We start from the raw sequence: 21,825 nt of genomic DNA, 5'->3' as shown, positions 1-21,825 counted from the left end.
TAAACATTATGCTTAGTACTATATTAAAGATGCATTTACATGTTAGTACCAAGTACCCGACGTTATGCAGTAGTAATTATAAAAGTTGAAATTGCTTTTGTTTTCCAGACTTCTTTAGCTTAGCAGTTCCTTAATATTATGTGTGTCATTAATGCTCAGAAATTCATGAATAAATTTACTTTGACTTCTTGAAGAAATGCTATTAGCTATAATTCTTTTTGTCGTTGGATCTTTGGAGAAGTGGTTTGTTGTAGTTGCTAAAAATACTTGCTTAAACATGTAGGAGGAAACAATCTGTGAGACGATAGAAGATGTTGGATTTCAAGCTACCTTGATTATAGAGGTGACAAATGAGAAAACTTCCCAAGAATGCCAGATACGTATAAAGAAATGACCTGCACTTTTTGCTCCACAACTGTTGAATCTACTTTGCAATTGATCCCAGGCGTACAGAAAACACAAGTCGCATTATAAATCGAAGAGGCTGAAATGCAATATGATCCGCGGATAATAACTTATTGATCAAATTTTAGAATCCATAGAAGATACTCGATTTGAATCCATATTAATTATCACAGGAGAAGATAGGACCAAAGTATTGCTGAAAGTTGATGGACTACACACTAAAAGTTCTATGAGCATTCTTTAAAGTTCTCTTACAACACTCCTAGGTGTTGACGACGTTGATATTGATCCTATAACACCCTATATTCCGCATGTACTAGTTCTACTCATGTAGCACTTGATATGGACTTATGGGGCACGTAATGGGCTCGAGTATCCTATGTAATTAGTGATGGTAAGATAGGTTCGAAGGAATTCCCACGTATATTGAAACGTGGTACGAGTAAGTTACCATCGATGAGAGTATCTAAACTTGGGGCCTTAAGTAGGCATTTGAATCTAAGGGATGAAGTGACCAAGTGTACATAAGTTTTAAGTTTAACTATAAGCATTTTGATCTTAAAATGGAATAAAATATTAAGGTGCTTGCTTGACTGATTTAAGCTAGTAGGTGAATCACCTACTTTAACCTTTTGACCAACCTAAGAACTAAGTAGGTGCATCACCTATTAAGGCTCTCTTGACCAGTTTATTGGGCCAAATGAACTACCATCTACTTAGTTTAATTCTGGCCCAATTTGAAGGAGAGAAAGAGAGGAGAATGGGCAGCCAAGGCCCAAAGATTTTAGATCCACAAAGGCCCAATATAATGGGCAAGTAGGTGCATCACCTACTTGATAAATTATGGCCCCAAATAGATAGGAAATTCGGCCAAAAGAAGATTCTTTTAAAGGGGTTGAAACCAGCTCTTTTAGCTCATTTTAACTAGCCAAAAAAACAACTTTCAAGATTTTCTCTCTTGTTCTCTCTTAGCTATGTAGTAGCCCTAAAATTCCACTAGGGTTCTTGGGATTTACCTTCCTTCCAAGTTAAAGTTAAGTGAACAAATAATCTTAAGAATACTATAAAAATTATGTTCTCCATGATTAAACTATAAGATATCCCTTTTTAAGTTTGGCAGTCCCTTTATTCTTGATTATTAAGATATTTTTCTCTTCACTTTTGGTTTGTAAGTAAAGGGATCAAGTTATTAAAGATATATATATTAAGGGAATAAAATACCACCAAAATTAAGGTATGGATACTGTCCATTTTTACCCTTTTTGATATATGTATTAGTAGAAATTGTATATATGTTGTTGTTAAGAACTTAAGGGATGGTGAGTTCAATATTTGGTTGATATATGGATATTTGGAGCTATTTTGAAATGATTTTATGTATATATGTTGGGGGCTGCTTGGTTGATGTTGGGGGAAAGGTGTGAATGGTTTCCAATGAAAGGTAGAAGGAGGGTATAATGGTACGCCACCAAATTGAATGTCGCATATACTTCCTGCCCACACCACTTGGTATACCATTTTGAGAGTACAATAAAGACAAAACTATTAAGGGATATCTTATAAGAAGTTACATTGCATGTGAATGTAATTGGAGAAGAACGAGGTTGAAAGAACACCCTTGGATTAGTTAATTATGGGTTACTACCCGCTTACTGTTTTGGTAAGTTTAAATAGCATGAATGTGTTATTAGCTGCTAATACCAGTTTTATACTATTGTAGATTAATAATGAAAAAGGAAGGGCGTTAAGTAAAAGTGTGATTAGTTGTGCAACAAGGTATGTATGGTTCATTGATCCTATACTCTTTGGCATGAATCTAACTCCCTTGTTACAAAGTAAGCTTCCTAAGTGTTCTTCCTTTCAAATTATACTTAAATGTAGCATACAACCTCCGAGGTGGCTAACAACGTTATTCTAACTTGTTAGGTTGTTAAAGCTCCTAAGATGTGTTTGTTACTAGATCTGTCCATTTTCCCATCTAGATACTAGTATCATATAGTTGTTTCCAGAAATAAGCTTTATGAGTTGTTCTCTTAGTCAACATGACCTATGGTGTTAGTTAAGCTCCTATGTGTTATATTTCTATAATTTTGTATACTACCTCATTGCTACTGCATCTAGTGTGTATTTGCATACCTTATTCTACTAGTCTAAAGTTCCAAATCTAATACATGACCACCAAAACAATAACTTTAAAGATGAAAAGAATGATCAGAAGTGATTCTATATATTCTTGGGTGGTATCCCAGGGGTGAAAGAAACACCTAGCATGGGTCAATCCCAACATTACGGGTGGTATCCCAGGGCGAAAGAAAACCCTAGCATGGGTCGATCCCGATTTGTATACTTATGGGGACCGTATCCCTGGGGTTAAAATGCCTAGCATAGGTCATCCTCTTTTACCACTGATCAGCTGGTCATTTGTATCACGCCTTATAATTTTACAAAGTAAAGATGCATAAAACAAAGTAAAGGATGTAATGTACATGATCCCATAAGTACAAGCAAAGTTGGTATTCTATCCTTATCTTTGTAGTTACATATTGATAACTGATTTTGTTGAGCTCTTGTCTTATTTATAGTCATTTTATGCCGTACATACTCAGTACACTCTTTGTATTGACACCCCTCGTAGGGGACGCTATGTTTTATACCGCAGGTACATGTACTCCTTTTAGTAGACCACCTTAGTAGGAGCACAAGACATCCAGTGGCTATTGGTAAGCTCCAAGTTGATCGGAGCTTTCTGAGTCTGTTATATGTATTTTGGTATTGTATAGTAGTTATGATCAAGGTGGAGGTTTGTCCCAACCTTAACTAAGTCCATGTGTCTTTTAGAGGCTTTGCAAACTAATGTGAAGTTAAGTATGGTAGCATTGTGTTCTTTTAACGTTGTGGCCCCAATGGCCAAGTCTTATATTTATAGGTTAGGACTTACTTACGTGGTTTTTTTTATCAATGCATCGTATTCATACTAGCATGACCTTTGAATGTTATAGTTAATGCATAAAAAGTACCGGGTTACGAGTTGGTTCTCCCAAAATAGGTGTCTGTCCGTCCCAATGGGATTTAGGGCGTGACAAAAGTGGTATCAGAGCAGGTCATCCTAGGGAATCTTCTGCAAATTCGTATCGGTGTAGAGTCTTGCTTATGGATGTGTTGTGCACCACATCTCTAAGTAGGAGGCTACGAGGAATTTAGGAGTTGATTTTTTTTCATTCTTTAGATCGTGCGATAGAGCCAATAATGTAGGTTGATTTGTAATTTAATCTTGAATATTTTTTTCTCAATATAGTAAAGATGTCGGTTACAAGAAGGAGTAAGGGTAAAAGTAAGCAAGTAGATGTAGCGTTGGAAAAGGGACAAGTAAATCACCACCTAGACATACTGATCAAAGTGAGGCTCAAGATGTGATTGCATCACAAACTTCTTCTACCCATCTATCTCCAGAGGAGCTAAGGAGGAGAGAAGTACCCCAGAGGTACCTATTAATGCTACTGAGCAAGATTTGAGGAATGCGATACAATTATTAACACGTATAGTTGCTGGACAAGGTCAAGGACAAGCTAGTCCAATTATGGGTTCTAGTGGTGTGGATAGGGCAGCTAGTCTACGGACAAAGGATTTCCTTAAATTAGACCCTCTCTAGTTCATTAGGTCAGACCCTAATGAATATCCCCAAGACTTTATTAATCAGATTCAAAGGGCTTTGGATGTTATGTATGTATCTAGTTAAGAGACAGTTGAGTTAGCAACATATTGATTAAAAAGGGTGGCTATATTATGGTATGAAGGTTGGAAAAAATCAAGGGGTATAGGTGTACTTTCAGGTAGTTGGGAAGAGTTCAAAATATCATTTCTTGATCATTTTCTTCCATTCAAGATTGGGAGACCTGTGCAGATCAGTTCTTAAATCTTCTCCAAGGAAACATGAGCGTGAGGGAGTACAGTCTTTAATTTAATTATTTGGCCAGATATGCTCCTAATATAGTGGCTACTATGGAGGATAGAGTTTAGCGATATGTGGATAGATCGGACCTATATTTGGTTAGAGATTGTACTATTGTTGCCTTGAATAAAGACATGGATATAGCAAGAATACAAGCTTTTGCACAAAAAATGGAGGGTCAAAGGCAAAGAAGGACACAAGAACTGGAAAGAGAGCACTTTAAGAAGGCTAGATCTATGGGACAATTTTCTCCATCTCAAAGTGAATTCAGGTGTCAGTTATTTTATAGACCCCCTAGACCATCACTTTTCTACTCCATATTAGGTGTTCCTCCTCGATTCCAGGGGTTTAAGGGAAATCAATTTGGGCAAAGAAGTGAGAGTCAAGGTTTGCAAGTAGGAGGGTATCGGGAGCAAAGAGGTACAAGTCAATCAAGACCTCCTAAACAACTTTGTAAGCATTGTGGAAGAAATTATTTAGGTGTATGTTGGTTTGGGACAGATTCTTGTTATTGGTGTGTCACACCAAGACACATAATGAGAGATTGCACAAAAGGAGGCATAACTGATATGGCACGACCTACTGGATCTACTGTTGCATCATCACCATCAGTTCTTTCTTTTGGTAGGGGTCATCAGATGTCTACTAGTCGTGGTAGGGGTGTTAAGGGAGCTAGTTCTTGTGGTGTTTATAATCGTACATATGCTCTAGCGGGTCGGCAAAATTTGGACGCTTTTCCTGACGTTATTACAGGTATATTGTCCATCTTTTCACATAAGGTATATGCATTAATTGATCCAGGTTCTACATTATCATATGTCACTCCATTAATTGCTAGAAAGTTTAAAAAAACACAGGAGTCACTAGCTAAGACATTCAAGGTGTCTACACCAATTGGCGAGTCTATTATAGCTAGAAGAGTTTATCAAAATTGTATAGTAACTGTTTGTAATTGTGATACATTAGCTGACCTTGTGGAGCTAGAAATGGTAGATTTTGATATTATAAAGGGTATGGATTGGTTGTCTTCTTGTTATGCTACAGTGGATTGCCGAGCCAAGAGGGTGCATTTTTATTTTCCAAAAGAAATAGTCCTTGAGTGGAGGGATATTATTAAGGCATGAAGGGGTAAGTTTATTTATTATATTAAGGCAAAAAATATGATGTGCAAAGGATACATATGTCATCTAGTAAGGGTGAAAGATATAGAGGCAGAGTCACCGGCTCTTTAATCCATCTTAATGGTAAATGAATTTCTTGACGTATTTCCTGAAGAACTTCTGGGTTTACCTCCAGAAAAAGAAGTAGAGTTTGGTATTGATGTGATCCCAGGTAATCAACCAATTTCTATTTCATCGTATAGAATAGCCCCTGCAGAATTACATAAATTGAAGGAACAATTAAAAGATTTGTTGAAAAAGGGTTTCATATGGCCTAGTATATCTCCTTGGGGTGCACCCGTATTATTTGTACGTAAGAAAGATGGCACTTTGAGAATGTGTATTGATTAGCGACAATTGAATAAGGTGATAATTAAGAACAAATATCCCCTTCCTAGAATTGATGATTTGTTTGATCAGTTACAAGGTGCTAAGTACTTCTCAAAGATCGACTTAAGCTCAGGTTATCACCAACTGAGAGTGAAGGAGAATGATATACCCAAAACAGTTTTCCGCACGCGATATGGTCATTTTGAGTTTTTAGTTATGTCATTTGGGCTAACTAATGCACTGGTAGCTTTCATGGATTTGATGAATAAAGTGTTTAAGCCATTCTTGGATGTATTTTATATCGTATTTATAGATGATATTCTGGTGTATTCAAGATCGAAAGAAGAACATGGTAATCATTTGTGACAGGTGTTACAAATTCTTCGTGATCGTAAGCTGTATGTGAAGTACTCCAAATATGAGTTTTGGTTAAAATCGGTAGCATTCTTGGGTCACATTATATCTGATAAAGGGATAAGAATTAATTTTCAAAAGATAGGGGCAGTGAAGAACTAGCCAAGACCTACGACGCCTATGGAGGTTCGTAGTTTCCTAGGCTTGGCATGTTATTATAGAAGGTTCATTGAGGGGTTTTCTTCTATTTCTACACCTTTAACAAAGCTAACACACAAAGAAGCTAAGTTTCAATAGAATGAAACTTGTGAAAGAAATTTTCAAGATTTAAAGAATAAGTTGACTTCTACACCCATATTGATACTTTCGGATGGCATGGAAGGCTATGTGGTATATTGTGATACTTCAGGAGTTGTCTTAGGATGTGTTTTTATGCAACATGGTAAAGTAATAGCTTACGCATCAAGACAGTTGCGGCAACACGAGAAGAATTATCCAACACATGATCTTGAGTTAGCAACAGTTATATTTGCTTAAAAAATATGGTGCCACTACTAGTATGGGGTTCATGTTGATATATATATTGACCACAAGAGTTTGCAGTACCTCTTTAACCAGAGGGACTTAAATTTGTGGCAGCGAAGGTGGCTTGAGCTGTTAAAAGACTATGATGTTGATATCTTATATCATCCGAGGAAAGCAAATGTGGTAGCTGATGCGCTAAGTTGTAAGGCAATGGAAAGTAATTATAGGTGGCCCGCAGAAATCAAGGGATAACTAAAGATCTACATCAATTAGCTAGCTTGGGGATTCGCCTTCTTGAATATTCAAACAAAGGCGTTATTGTGAAAAATGCAGCAGAATCCTCATTAGTAGCCGAAGTTAAAGAGAAGTAATACATAGATCCGATTCTTTTACAGCTTAAGGAGTATGTACAACAAGGTATGACAAAGGCAATTAAACTTACAGAAGAAGGAATACTTCGGTGCCAAAACAGATTATGTGTACCTAATGTAGATGGCAATGAAAGTGGATTATGACAGAGGCACATCATTGAAGATATTCTATCCATCCTGGTTCAACTAAAATGTATCATGACTTGAAAGAGGTGTATTGGTGGGGCGATATAAAGAAGAACATTGCAGAATTTATAGCTGAATGTCCAAATTGTCAACAAGTGAAAGTGGAGCACCAAAAGCCTGGAGGTTATATGCAGCTTATGTAGCTCCCAACTTGGAAGTGGGATATGATTAACATGGATTTCATCACTGGTCTACCTTTCTCGCCTCAAAAGTTTGATTCTATATGGGTAATAGTTGATAGACTCGCCAAATCAGCATACAACCTACCAATTAAGGCCACTTACACAGCTGAAGAGTATGCAAAATTATATATTAAAGAGATAGTTTGGCTGCATGGAGTCCCAATCTCTATTATATCTGATAGGAGAACTCAATTTACCACACATTTTTGGAGGTCATTCTAGAAGAGTTTGGGAACGCAAGTGAGTTTAAGCATAAATAGGCGGAACGTACAATCCAAACACTAGAGGATATGTTGCGTATGTATTGGACTTCAAAGGTAATTGGGATGATCATTTGCCACTAATTGAGTTTGTATACAACAATAGTTATCACTCGAGTATCAAAATGGAACCTTATGAAGTTTTATATGGCAGAAAGTGTACATTACTAATTGGGTGGCTTGAAGTGGGTGAAACTACCTTATTTGGGCCAGATCTTATTCATCAAGCTATAGAAAAAGTTAAGGTGATACAACAACGGTTAGAAATATCTCAAATCCGACATAAATAATATGCAGATACTAGAAGAAGAGGGTTAGATTTTGCTATAGGAGATTGGGTGTTCTTGAAGGTGTCTTCAATGAAAGGGGAAATGAGGTTTGGTAAACAGGGAAAACTAAGTCCCTGCTATATAGGGCCATATAAAATTATTCAAAGATTTGGCCAAGTGGCATACGAGTTAAAACTACCCCAAGAGATTTCAATGGTGCATCCGGTGTTTCATGTCTCAATGCTCCGTAAGTGTATAGGAGATCCATCTCATATTACTCCTACTAAAGATATGCAGGTTACGGAAGAACTCACCTATGAAAAAGTGCTTATTGCTATACTCGATCGACCGGTTAAGAAGTTAAGAAATAAAGAAGTAGCTTCACTAAAAGTGCTTTAAAGGAGCCTGCAAGTAGAGGAAATCATATGGGAAGCCAAAGAAGTAATAAAGTCAAAGTACCCTCATTTATTTGAATCCAATGAGAAAGTCCAAGGATGCTGATTTTGGGGCATAAACAAGTAAGTATAAATACACAAGTGTTATGTGGATAACAACGAGTTTAAATTTAGTATTATATTCATTTAGGGTAGCTAGTTATGCTAGCATTCGAGGACGAATGCTTCTAAGGGGGGTAGGATGTAACACCGTATATTCTGCATGTACTAGTTATACTCATGTGACACTTGATATAGATTTATGGGGTAGGTAATGGGCTCGATTATCCTATAAGATTAGTAATGGTAAGATAGGTTTGAAGGAATTGCCACGTATATTAAAACGTGGTACGATTAAGTTACCATTGATGAGAGTATCTAAACTTGGGCCCTTAAGTAGGTATTTGAATCTAAGGGATGAAGTGACTAAGTGTACATAAGTTTTAAGTTTAACTATAAGTATTTTGATCTTAAAATAGAATAAAATATTAAGGTGCTTGCTTGACTGATTTAAGCTAGTAGGTGAATCACCTACTTTGACCTTTTAACCAACCTAAGAACTAAGTAGGTGCATCACCTATTAAGACTCTCTTGACCAGTTTATTGGGCTAAGTAAACTACCACCTACTTAGTTTAATTCTGGCCCAATTTGAAGGAGAAAAAGAGAGGAGAATGGGCAGCCAAGGCCCAAAGGTTTTAGATCCACAAAGGCCCAATATAATGAGCAAGTAGGTGCATCACCTACTCGATAAATTATGGCACAAAAACAGCCCAGAAAGTCAGACAAAAGAAGATTCTTTTAAAGGGGTTGCAACCAACTCATTTTAACTAGCCAAAAAAACAACTTTCAAGATTTTCTCTCTTGTTCTTTCTTAGCTATGCAGCAACCCTAAAATTCCACTAGGGTTCTTGGGATTTACCTTTCTTCCAATATAAAGGTAAGTGAACAAATCATGAGCACATCTTAAGAATACTATAAGAATTATGTTCTCCATGATTAAACTATAATATATCCCTTTTTAAGTTTGGCAGTCCCTTTATTCTTGATTATTAAGAGATTTTTCTCTTCACTTTTGGTTTGTGAGTTAAGGGATAAAGCTATTAAAGATATATACATTAAGGGAATAAACTACCACTGAAATTAAGGTATGTGTACTGTCTATTTTTACCCTTTTTGATACATGTGTTGGTAGAAATCGTATATATGTTGTTGTTAAGAACTTAAGGGATGGTGTGTTCAATATTTGGTTTTTATATGGATATTTGGGGCTATTTTGGAATTATTATATGTATATATGTTGGGGGTTGCTTGGTTGATATTGGGGAAAAGGTGTGAATGGTTTCCAATGAAAGGTAGAAGGAGGGTATAAGGTACACCACTGAATTGAATGTCGCATATGCTTACTGCCCACACCACTTGGTATACCATTTTAAGAGTACAATAAAGACAAAATTGTTAAGGGGGATCTTATAAGAAGTTACATTGAATATGAATGTAATTGGAGAAGAACGAGGTTGAAACAACACCCTTTGATTAGATAATTGTCGGTTACTATCCGCATACTATTTTGGTAAGTTTAAATGGCGTGAATGTGTTAATTAGCTGCTAATACCAGTTTTATTCTATTGTAGATTAATAATAAAAAAGGAAGAGTATTGAGTAAGAGTGTGATTAGCTGTGCAGCAAGGTATGTATGGTTTATTGATCATATACTCTTTGGCATGAATCTAACTCCTTTGTTACAAAATAAGCTTCCTAAGTATTCTTTCTTTCAAATTATACTTAAATACAGTGTACAACCTCCAAGGTGGCTAACAGCCTTATTCTAACTTGTTAGGTTGTTAAAGCTCCTAAAGATGTGTCTGTTACTAAATCTGCCCATTTTCTCTTCTAGATACTAGTATGATATAGGTGTTTTCATAAATAAGCTTTATGAGTCATTCTCTTATTCAACATGACCTATGGTGTTAGTTAAGCTTCTATGTGTTATATTTCTATTATTATGTATCCTACCTCATTGCTACTTTATGTAGTGCGTATTTGCATACCTTATTCTACTAGTCCAAAGTTCCAAATCTAATACATGACTACCAAAACAACTACTTTAAAGATGAAAAGAATAATCTGAAATGATTCTATTTATTCTTGGGTGGTATCCCAGGGATGGAAGAAACACCTAGTATGGGTCGATCCTAACATTTCGGATGGTATCCCTGGAGCGTAAAGAAAGCCTAGCATGGGTCGATTCCGATTTGTGTACTTATAAGGTCCGTATCCTGGGGGTTAAAATGCCTAGCATGGGTCATCCTCTTTTACCACTGATCAGCTGGCGATTTATATCATGCCTTATAATTTTACAAAGTAAATAAGAATAAAATAAATTAAAGGATGTAATGTACATGATCCCATAAGTACAAGTAAAGTTGGTATTGTATCCTTATCTTTATAGTTACATATTGATAACTGATTTTGTTGAGCTCTTGTTTTATTTATAGTCACTTGATGTCGTACATACTCAGTACACTTTTTGTATTGACACCCCTTATGGGGGACGCTATGTTTCATGACGTAGGTACAAGTACTCCAACTAGTAGACCACCCCAGTAAGAGCACAGGACATCCAGCGGTTATTGGTGAGCTCCAAGTTGATTCGAAGCTTTTCAAGTTTTTTATATGTATTTTGGTATTGTATAGTAGTTATGAGCAAGGCGGGGGTTTGTCCCGACCTCAACTAAGCCCATGTATCTTTTAGAGGCTTTGCAGACTAATGTAAATTTAAGTGTGGTAGCATTGTGTTCTTTTAACGTTGTGGCCCCAACGGCCAAGTCTTGTATATGTAGGTTTGGACTTACTTATGTGGTTTGTTTTTATCAATTCATCGTATTCATACTAGCATGACCTTTGAATGTCATAGTTACATGCATGAAAAGTACAGGGTTACGAGTTGGTTTTCTCAAAATATGTGTCTGTCCATCCCAATGGGATTTGGGGCATGACAGATCTTGAGCTGAAGAAGCTATCCATTTCCTGTTATTTTTGTAGTGGTTGATAACTCAGTAACTTCACTGAAGGCAGATGAATTCAATGGTCTATTTTATTCAGTAAACCCACTAACATTAGCATCAACAGAAACTTCTACAATTAAAGAACCATTCGCTTCGGTGGATACCAAATTTAATTTTACATCACAATTATGATTCAAATATTCACCACAACTATCTCTAATAGTTTCTGTCCCATTGTTTTCCTCTGTAGAAGAATCCGTGGCGAACTCAATATTCAGATGGCAGTGTTGATTATTTTGGATTTATGGCTTTGGAATCACCATCCATATTATAAGAAGATAGTAGTGAATGAAGACGGTGAGTCCACACACAGGATGAGCATTAATGATGTTTTATCCATGAGATATTTTCTGGTCGAAAAGTTGGGGTTCCCAAATACATTAGTTCTTGTACTTACAGGTATGTATTGTTATCTTTTTAATCTTCTCACTTAAATAACATTCACTAATGAAAACAACCTTAATGTGAGTAATCAAACATTACTAAAAAGTCTAATTTCTATGGCTACAATAGCTGCCAATATTTTCTTCACGAGAACTGCCTCAACGCTCCTCGTTTTTTTGACCATTCATGTCATCTTCCCACCACTTGACCCTTCTCCCAACTCCAACTTACTCAAACTGTTCCTATTTCTGCAATGTTTGTGGCTCTAATGGCAAAGGCTTAGCTTTAGCTGTTGTCGCTGTGACTTTGATATCCACATGCACTGTGCCCTTTTGCCTTAAACTGTCCACCTATCCAAGCAACATAATCATGAACTTAAGCTCATTTTTAATCCACTCTTCATCACTGATTTTATTTGTGATGTCTGTCACGATAATGTAGATCTTAATTGTTGATTCTACCATTGTGTTGATTGTGATTTTAGGTTGCACTTACATTATGCATCTCCTGAAGCTGAAGTTTTCCCAAAATCATAGCAGTAACGTCAAAATAATATAAATGCAAATTCAGCAGTGGATATGATAAATTTAGTTAATGATGATTATGATTGGCTTATAGCAGCTCAACTTGGTGCTCAGATTGATGCACGAGCAAGACAGAATATGTTGGATTCGATCGATGGAACATCATGAAGATTCTATTACTAATAATTGCTATTATGTAATATGCAATTCGCGTTGAGTTCTTATTAATTTTATGTAAGTTAAATGCTTTGCAGGCTACAACTGTTATGTCATTTCCTTTTGTGGTTTAATTCTTTCTATCAGACACTATCAGAATAATGACCTTACATAGAGAGTATTTTTGTTTTGGAGCATACACTAAATGACTCACACCAAAATATGCAATGTTAGGGAAGGCATCGAAGAGTTGTGATGTCTAAAGCTTTGGTGTTCTCTTGCTAAAGCTTGCTAGCGGCAAGAAACCGATTGAGAAGCTCAATGACACTATGAAATGCACAATCACTGATTGGGCTCTACCCCTTACACGTGAAGGGAAGTTCAGTAAAATTATAGACCTAAGGCTGAACACAAACTATGTGGAGGAAGAATTAAAAATAATGGTTTTTGTTACTCTCATTTGTGCTCAAAATCGACCTAAGAAGAGACCAACAATGCTTGAACTTATTGAGCCACTGAAAGGAGAATCAAAAGAGAAATTTACAGTTTTGGAATTTGATGAAATGTTCAAGATTCCTCCAGCTGTGGGCGATGATGCTTTGTCAGGTGCAGAAGGCAATGCAGACTCTGCTACATCAGATGAAAAAGAACCAAAAGGAGAAATTGAAAAGGTAGAGGTATAAGCCAAGAGAATGTGGGTAATTAATTCTAGCTTCTTCATATTGAATTTGTGTAGGACTTAATGTATTTTTAGTGAAGGCTTACTGATATCCATTACTTGGAATGACAGGTAATTGTTTTTTTTAATTGAAAGTATCATTTCATCGGGTTGTGCAGACTTTGCCCATGAAATGTATCCTATCTTGGCCCTTTGAAAATATTCGAGTTTGAAAAGGAGAAGCAATTGATGTGGTTGCTTGAATTTTTAAAGTTAGCTACATGAAGATTAATACAATAAGACAGAAGAAGAAAATTGTGTAGTTGTGTCTTATGTCAGTGTGCTTCTTTCTTTGGTGCGTTTGCAGACAAGATTAAGTTTAAATTTTGGATAATTGCTATGTGTCCATTATGACATTTCAGATACATTTTTTATTTTGTTTGTGTATACATTTGCTATTTTCTGTAGTTATCATATTAGCCTAAGAAACATTAGTTTTTTTGTACAAGTGCCTTCAGGATATATATTTAAGTTGTAATGATTAGTATCTAGATAAATTAGATCATCCAACTTGAGAGCAACTAACAGAGTGAAATGACTTAGTTTGGTAAGGTGATTCAAAGGGAACGACAAAGGCTGCTGATGGATCTTTTAAAAGAGATGGGATGCAACCTGCTCCGAATTCATAGGTACTCTTTCGTGCTCTCAGTTTTTCTCTTTTTGGTCTTGTATGGCGTCTCAAATTGCCTAACATTTATTTTTTAAAGTACAACGTCCATTAATCTTCTATTTTATCATTTTTTTACAGGTTGCACATCAAGGCTCATTCTCACAAAGAATGAATTACGGTAACTCTCAGGAATTTTTCCTATGTATTCATGAAGTTTAATTGATGCATGTTATCCTTCAGAATGCTTTATTATTATCCATAGAAGTCTCAATCTTCACTGTTATTTGAGGAAATAGTGTTTTAGTCTTAACCACAAAAGTGTTGGATCAACAATGATTCAAAAACACATTAGGTACAAGAACACAGGGTGATTTCTTTTCATCAGTTTAAATCTTGTTACAAAGTTAATCGGTATCTGTGTTGGTTGGGGTTAGAATTATCTGGTAGATTCAGTCCGGACACCATGGTTATAGGAAAAAACATGTAATTGTAATAAGAAGAGTATTTTTTAGGATTTTTCAATTTAGCAAGTTCTTTCCAATTTGACCCTTTAGTAAACTATTGCAGAGAAATATTAGTCACAAATGCTATTTCTGACTCCTACTCATGACAAAAATGGTAAGGTAGAGTGTCATTTTTTAGTTCAAATATGAGCAATAATGCTTTGATATTATAATCATCTAATGATGGATAAAAATATATAAGAGATAATAGGGGAGGTTATGGATATATTCATTCAAGACCTGGGGCCTTTATGTGATTAAACTAGTTCTCAAGATTTCCAAACTGCAAAAGATATTAGCATAATTTATTAGGACTAAAAAGAAAAGTAAAATGAGGCAAATCCGTTGATGATGTAAAGATAGGTAAGCCTTTTTGCACTTGCATATCTATTTCTTCCTATTAAAATTAGTGCATGTAATTTTGGAGCTGAACCCTATTTTGTTAAGGTCATTGGAAAATTAAGTGAAGGGAAAGCATCTCATTTTCCATATCGAGATTCTAAACTTACTCGCCTACTACAATCTTCACTTAGTGGGCGCGGACATGTTTCTATGACTGCAATTAATCACATGTCATGCATTTCTATTTTATTTACCTTATGAAATTGCTACTCAATCCTGTTGGATGTGTATTCTCTGCCTCTTAGCCTTTGGTGTCTTTTATAAGACACTTCTTATCTGATGCTACTTGGCATGAAGTGCATTGAAGATATGACTAATTTTCTGCTCCTTTCTTGACTGTAGCTCATATGCATTGTTACTCTTGCTTCAACCAATATGGAAGAAACGCAAAACATGTTAAAAGTTTGCAATCAGGGCTAAGCGTGTCGAGATTTATGCTACTTGGAACAAGGTTTGCTTATCTGAATTTTCAGTTTTATGGAATTGTTGAATTGAAGGGTGAATATTGATTATCTTGCTTTCAGATTATTGATATATAAAAGTCATGTGAGCATCCAGTAATATGATATTTCTATGGTTGTATAAAATATATATTTGGGATCTTATGATATGTTCATGATGGTGATATTGTTGTATATTCAAATGTATTTATATATGCAACAGTTAGTTTATATTGATCTTTATATACAACTTGATTATTAAGATTTATAGCAAAGTTAGGCATTGGGCTCGTGCCATACCTATCTAGTTTTTATATAAAGAAGAGCCATAACTAGGACAACCAAGGTCAAATTTGTCAATTAACAAAAAATCTAGCTTAAACTTATTGTACAACATGCAAAGGATGGGATATTTCAAAATAAATTCATGTTCCAGAAAATTCTAATGACCATGCTTTGAAAAATTTTAAAAAATCAAGTGACATCTTAAAGAAGTGGGGCTCATTGTTTTTCTTCAAAAGGTTATGGAGAAGTTCTTTCCTTAAAATTTTCTTTATGCAATAGGTTAAGAATTCATGATCATCTTAAGAATTCATGATTATACACTTTTTTTCTTTTTTTCTTATTTATTTAAATAATATACTTGAATCAAATGAAAAGAATAATTTTAAATCTAAAGAGAAATTATATTTGAAGTTTTTCCCATTTAAATATTTTTAATTTTAATTTCAGAAAAACTTTCTCTTCTCTTATCCAAAACCACAGAATAAACATTGTGAAATTTTTTCATGTATCTTGAATTCGATGTCTAATCAAAGTTATATAAATTAAAATATTGGGAGACATAGTTTATCAGTCGATGTGTAAATACTCACATATGTTCTATAAATGATAAAAAACTAAAATTAATTTTGGCTACACATTTAATTGCATAAAGTAGTTATTACTATATTATAGTAAAATAATTAAAAAAATACTCATAATTATTGAATAGGGGTGTATCTATTATATTATACACAATAAGCGAATCCCTCCATAATTTCAAAACTTCACTTCATACATATCATTACAAAGATTTACAATACATATAAATTATGGAAACATAATACTTACTAATCATCTGCTAAAATTATTTTAAACAACATATTTAAAATTCAATATTAAATACCTCATGTTAAATTAGTATAACACATATCATGTTAACTTTTGTTAATTCTTTAGATTCTTCTTATTTGAGATAGTAAATTTCCTCATCAGATAGACAAACCATTCTAAAAGAAATTCTTGTTTACTATATTAAATTAATCTCCTATTCTTGACATATATAAGACAAGACATAAAAGCAATCTTTTAACATTATGATTCATTAAAACTTTCATCCATGCCCTTATTTCTGCTTGTAAGCACACATGAAATGAATTTAATTTAAAATCAATTTACGTATGGATTAGTATTTTTTATTGCTTCGTATGATTCTATAAAAAAATGTTAATAAATAGATATTTACAATTTTAATTTATTCTCTTGTATAGTTTTTAAATAAAGTAGAATATTAAAATTAGTTGTTTAATATAAGAGAATGTGTTTGATCTGATATTAAAATAAGCACTAGAGTGTATGATATTTTAATGTTAATTATGAAAACTTAAATAATTTGTAAGATATCATTTGATTTTATAAAAAAAAAAGTTATATTTTATTATATAGTGTGATTTCTACTTGTGCTTTCTATTGTGTTTACTTAAAAATATTAATAATTATTTTCTAAAAATATTAATTAAATAACTATAAATATATTTAAAATTATAATATTGGGCCCATAAACGAGCCCTTCATTATCTAGTATATATTTCTACTATATAGAAAGGTGAAGTAAGGACGATCAAGGGCAGTGTTGTAAATATGACTTATTGCAAGGCAAGTTTAATAAGTCAATGAAAATCCAGAAGCATCGGCTATTTTCAATCATCTCTAACAAAACTGTAGAGAGAACAATCACAATCAACCCTCATCATCTCAATTAAATCTCTATGGAAGGGCCATGTACAATCTCGAGTAAACTTTAGCCTCTACTGCCTTCTTCTTCTATTCCATTTTTCATTTGAGGTTTTCTTTTGCCAATTTTTTATTTGATTGGTTTTATTTTTATTTCAATTTCGGTGCTTTATTTGGTGCTTCAGCTACAATCATTAAATTTGAATTTTGTTAGTTGTAGTCACATTAGATGTTTGAGAAAATGTCACAATTAGAAAATTGGTCTTTGTTTGTGCTCTTCAAAAGCAAACAATTAAGTTAATTCATCATATATGATGTAGCTAATTGAACTACTCGTTTCACTATTACTTTTTATAGTTTGTTCTTATAATTTTATATGTGTCAGTTTATGTAAACTAGATTGTCAATAATTCAGCTCTGGAAGAATTATATTTTCAATGAAGTGGTTCATTGGTTCACACTATTTGCTCCATTATTGATGCTTGCATCATGTAATTTTCTTTTTCTTATTTTAGGTAATGAACGATAGGCAACACCTCTTATATGTCTCTTCTGGCTGAAATATCAAGATTGGTAGCATTCTTATTCACAGCTTCTCAAGAATGTAGGTGAGTCTTATATTGCATTTGGAAGTCAGCCTAAATGAATAGTTCAATTAGCTACATCAGATATGATCCATCGCCTGTTATTCTTTAGGTATAGAGATATCAGATATAATTTAGGATCTACAGTTATTTAGGCTCTTAACGATAAGCTTATTAACTATTATTACTGGAGAGATCAACGTCCTCATGAATTCCTATAGATCATGAAATTGGTTACTACTATCTACTTCTTAAAATATATTTTGCAATTAAATGCATTAAAGAAAAAAACTTAAAGTTTTGGAAATTCATGTTGACAGATGATTAACACATTTTAATTGTTGAATGCAGGACTAATTAGATGAATAAGAATAAGGCTCGTGAATTGAAATATCTCTTTGAGAGTCCAAGGGAAAAGAAATGATGCACGGTATGTTTTGTTATGCTATGTTGTTTCTTGTACTTTGATTATCATATTATTTTGTTTTAGTTACCACTCGATATGCTTTGAGCTTTCACTTTTGTTGCTTCATTTTGGATTGCTTTGGACTTCATTTTGTGAGTTGAGGGTCTATTGGAAACAACATCTTTACCTTTAGAGGGGTAAGGTATGCGTACATTCCACCCTCCCCAGACTCCACTTTGTGGGACTGCATTAGGTATGTTTTTATTGTATTCGTAGTCATAGTCGTAGTATTAGCCTAGGAGTTATCAGATTCTTGATTTCCCTTCGCTATGGCCCGAATTAAGCATCTAAAACTAGAATTGACACACAAATATCTCGGGCTTTTTGGTAGTAATTGTGGGTTTTATTTGAGTAGGAAAAATGGGTTTATCGTGAAAGCTATGAAAGCTGAGAATAGCGGAGTAGATGAAGGTGAAAATGAGGTTTGTGGAAAGAATACAATGCCTGATAGATTCAGGTGTTTGACTAAAAAAGCTCATGATAAACCTATTAGATGGTCTTGGTTCATAGGTATGTCGAAAGATCTCTATTGCATACTCCTTTCGTTTTAGTTTATTTGTATGGTTATTACTTGTCATGGAGTTTAAGAAGGTAAAGGTAAGGTTTGTGTATGTGTTATTTTCTCTAGACTCCACTTGCGTGATTACATTCAATATGTTGTTGTTGTACGAAGTTTAAGAAGGTAAATAAAACTTGAATATTGTGGTTTTAAACTAAAGATATGTAAAATGTACTAAAATGTTCTTTAATTTTATGGTCTCAAACATGTCATATGTAAAAATAGAATTAAAGAGTTGTCAAAAAAGGAAACAGACAATCTTTTCGAAACTGACAAAAAAGAAAACTAAGATAAACAAATTAAAATTGATGGAGTATTCTTTTTGTTGGAAAAAAAATTGCCCCAAATAAAGTAGAATGGATATAAATGATTCATACTGGGGACTTCAAGTAAGGGCAGTTGATTGATTGATGTGCCTATTAGATTGGTTTAGTTTATAAGTCAAAAGCTATATTGTGTGTTCCTTTTGGGGAAAAATTTGCCCCAAATAAAGCAGAATCATATAAATATAGATGATTTATATAATTGATTCGAAGTATGGGTATCCAATGCACGGAAGCATGATCGGAAAAACTGCCAAAACCCACTAATAGCCATTGCTACCTCTTATCCCCTAATCAGTAATGCGGTGCTCAATCCAATTCTAGAAAGGCTTTGAACTATCTTCAATCACAGATGTATCATTCTTCTTCCTTTGTCTCTTTTTGGTGATGTTCAATTTTTATATTGCTTTAAGTTTTCCCTACGAATTTGAATAGCTACAACTTCAATTTTGAATTTGTTATTTTGTATTTTTGATGTTCGATTTTGTATCTGCTACTATCTACCTTTTCGCAGTTTCAATTTTTTCTTTGTTATTTCATGCTTTTAGTCATTCATTATGCACGTTAGGTATTCAATGAAATTCCTGTCCCAGATATACTTTATGGATTCGGCTTTTCTGTGAAAATCAGTAATTACTTTCATTTTTCAACTATACATTCTAATTATGCATCAAAGTGTAGTTTATTTTAGATTTCATTGTGAGCAGAACGTGTTTGATTTGGTAGACTCTTGTTTTGCCTTGCTCTTCTCCTCTTTTTTAGAAGCATTCCTTTTTATTGCATTAGTGTACACCTGAATCAAGTTCTCTTAACAAGAATGAATTTGTAAAAAATTTGATTCTTCAATATCAACCGTTTGAGGTTACAATACGCTCCTTCATTATAATACAATTTGATTCATCACTATCAACCACTTAAAGTTATAATAGGCTCGTTTATTATAATATTCTTCATATAGTATTCTACACTTAAATAGATGAGACATAGATTATACATACAAGAACAACTAATAACTTCGTTTGTCAAAGTACATTGTTATTAACTTTTTAATAGTGGTTTAGATGAAGTTTGATGTATTGCTAATATTGACTAACGTAATATTAAACAACAATTACTATTCAACTATATGTGGTCATTCAGCCAATCAAGCAATGTCCTTATTCTCATAGTTTGGTAGTATATCCCTGTTTTGCTTGAAAAGGATTTATAATGTCCTTATTCTCATAGTTTGTATATTATGCATTGTTCATATGAGCTAATCCAGTAATATATTTAATTATGTTCTTTTCTCTTTGACAGAAAACTTACAGTAGAAGCCTAACATCGTAAAATCTATTTAAATTTGAAAAGATATTACTTTCGGAAATGATACATGCTATTACTCATGAACTTTTTCAAATTTGTGGAAACATCTTTTGAAACTTAGTTGCGACCTAACTGTTCTAGTGTAGCTTCTTCTCGAGAATATCAAATACTTTTTACTTTGATCAGAATGTTGTTGTAGTTTGACTTGGCATCATAGTAGTTACTTGAGATGAGATGTTTCTACGTTTGTTCTTCTAAGTGATAGTTTTGGAGGCCGCAACCAGTCGGTCATCAGCGAGGATTTGAGGAATCAAAACTTGAAGGTGTATTGATATCCAGAAGATAGAAAAGACTACCCAGAGTTCAATCACATTCCAAACAAGAAATACCAGAAAAATAATCAATGTAAGTTCATTTCCTGCCAGTTCACTTCTTATTGAGCCATAAAGCAACAATAATATACCCAGTATATTCCCATAAAAGTCAGTCTGGAAAGGGTAAGTGTACGCAACACCACTACCTCAGAGGTGTGATATAGAGGTTGTTTCTGATAAACCCCGACTCAAGTCAAAAAAAGACTCAAGAACATAAATTGCTTATAATTAATACTGAGACAAGATTTAGGAGTTCAAATCAACTGATGTGATATACACCAATATGGTTACAGGGAAAGAAATAATCGTTGAACTAGAGCATTTAACTTGTAAGGGACTCCTCAAACTGAGTCAAAATTCACAAAGCTAAAAACGAACTATGCAATAAGACTACAAAGAAGCTGTACAAAGACTGCTTGCAGTGTCCTCCATAAGTGTGTCACTGGCCGCTAAAACGATTCGAGAATGGCAACTAAATCCCTATAAGAATAAGGTTGTTGAGTGGTGGCTCCACCAGATTTCGGGATCTTGAACAACTATCCTCCCACTGTATTTCTGCCGATTTATCAACGAGATGGATAAACCCCTAATGGAGTTTATCTCCCTCTATCTAGATCAGTAAGCATCAAGATCATATCATTCTTTGATGACGATAAATTTTAAGAGAGGATACCAAAATTTGGTAGTCCTCACAATGGCATTATTGTTGTATTAATTTTCTTAAAATCCTCTAAAATTGAGACATGTGTTAGTAAATTATTTTTCTCCTCTAAAATTATGACATGTAATTAATAAGATTATTGTAATTTTAATTTTGTAAAATCCTCTAAAATTGTGACATGTGGTTGGTAAATTATTATTTGCCGGGAAAGGGTTTTGGCTTTTAATACACACTTCCTTGTTTATCAGGTACTGAATGCCAGAAAAAATAAGCTCAAATCTATGGACGAGGTCTGTGGTATTGTGAACTTGCGTGCACTGATTTTGAATG

General features: G+C 34.1%; 1 long non-coding RNA gene across 6 annotated transcripts in view; it reads left to right on the top strand.

Annotated features, from left to right (window-relative positions):
- Positions 1-17,116: 17,116 nt before the first annotated feature.
- Positions 17,117-21,825, top strand: part of LOC107849914 — a 34,168-nt gene continuing 29,459 nt past the window's right edge. For 2 of the 6 annotated variants that reach the window (XR_007048680.1, XR_001668328.2), the window contains exons 1-5: positions 17,123-17,283; positions 17,739-17,831; positions 18,159-18,237; positions 20,720-20,865; positions 21,744-21,825. This is a non-coding gene — a long non-coding RNA (uncharacterized LOC107849914). Of the gene's footprint in view, positions 17,284-17,738; positions 17,832-18,158; positions 18,238-18,628; positions 18,784-20,719; positions 20,866-21,743 lie in introns of all 6 variants that reach the window. The other 4 variants (XR_007048677.1, XR_007048678.1, XR_007048679.1 and 1 more) reach the window with 4 other exon arrangements.

Source organism: Capsicum annuum, chromosome 12 (genome assembly GCF_002878395.1).
Source record: "Capsicum annuum cultivar UCD-10X-F1 chromosome 12, UCD10Xv1.1, whole genome shotgun sequence".
Classification (NCBI taxonomy): Eukaryota; Viridiplantae; Streptophyta; class Magnoliopsida; order Solanales; family Solanaceae; genus Capsicum; species Capsicum annuum.
Note: the sequence above shows the minus strand (reverse complement) of the source record. Positions and strands in the feature narration are given on the sequence as shown.